The sequence below is a fragment of the Miscanthus floridulus genome, chromosome 18, assembly GCF_019320115.1.
Source record: "Miscanthus floridulus cultivar M001 chromosome 18, ASM1932011v1, whole genome shotgun sequence".
Taxonomy (NCBI): Eukaryota; Viridiplantae; Streptophyta; class Magnoliopsida; order Poales; family Poaceae; genus Miscanthus; species Miscanthus floridulus.
Window position 1 is genome coordinate 20,851,372 of NC_089597.1, and position 1,428 is coordinate 20,852,799.

Consider the following 1,428-nt stretch of genomic DNA (forward strand, 5'->3'; position numbering starts at 1 on the left):
CTTGTGTGGTTTTGGTAATTGAGTGACAACCTAGGTGGACTAATTGTGTTTATGTGAGATACACAGGTAATTAGTCCACAGATACATGTGTGTGAGCAACATATGCCATGAAGGTAAAAAATGGCTTTGAGATGTTGCAAAGCTCACACATGTGATGATGAAGGAGCTTAAATGCACATGAGACATGACATTGAGTCATGTGATCAAGGTGGAGAAGATCAAGACAAGACTTGGCTTGATGGACCAGTTGCAAGCGTGAAGGGCAAGTCGAAGCCTTTGGAGTGATGGACCGCGTGGCGGTGATGCTTGAGCAAGACTTAGCGCCGATGGACAATGGCAACGGTGAAGAGCAAGTAAAGTCAAGATCGATGAACCAATATGATCACGTGATGATATGAAGTGGATCATATCAATGTTGATCGTGTTCGTGCATGTGTTGTATCGGCATTGGAGGAGATGGAATGGAATGCGCAAGGTAAAGGTATAACCTAGGGCATTTCATTTCACCGGTCATAGGTGTGTAGAGAAGTTTATGACTGAGTTTAGGATAGATGGCCGTATTATCAAGAGGGGCAAACTTGTTTGCATATCGGTCATCTAGTGCCACTCGAGTGATCTAACTTTGCATCATCGCTAGGATCGAGTGGCGTGGCAAGTTGAGTGGCTAACACCCGTGAAAATGTTTGTGAAAATATGCTAACATATGTGCACAAGGTGATACACTTGGTGGTTGGCACATTTGAGCAAGGGTGGAGAAGATAGAGTCGAAGAGGAGTTAGTCGCGTTGGTTACAGAGTGACCGGATGCGTCCAGTATGGTGACCGGACAGGTCCAGCATTCGGCAACATACTCAGCGACCGAACGCGTCCGGTCGCCACACCGGACGCGTTCGGTGTGAATCAGAAAACGTGGTGTTTGACAGTACAGTCGATCGGACGCTGGCTGCGTCCGGTCTAGTGTGACCAGACGCATCCGGTCGCCAGAGGATGCTTACTGTACTCGACCGGACGCTGAGTCTCAGCGTCCAGTCGGTTTCTAACTATCGTGTCCGGTTAGCCCTGGAGGCTTACTGGACTCGACCGGACACAGTGGGTGAGCGTCCGGTCGTTTCGTGCTGAGCGTCCGGTCGTCGTGTCAGAGAGCTGTTGGAGGCAACGGTCGGACACGTGGCGGTCTAGCAGCTACCGGACACGTCCAGTATAGCGACCGGACACGTCTGGTATGCACGGTCGGTGCATCCGGTGCAGCGTCCGGTCGGCCCAAAAAACGCCTAGTGAAGGGGTAACGGCTAGTTTAGCCATTGGGGCTATAAATAGAAGTGGCCTTCGGCCATGGCTGATGCTGAGCACCTCGGGGGACTTTGTGTCCATGTTTGAGAGTGCTTAGGAGCCCTCCATCTCACACATACTTGATAAGTGATCATCCGAT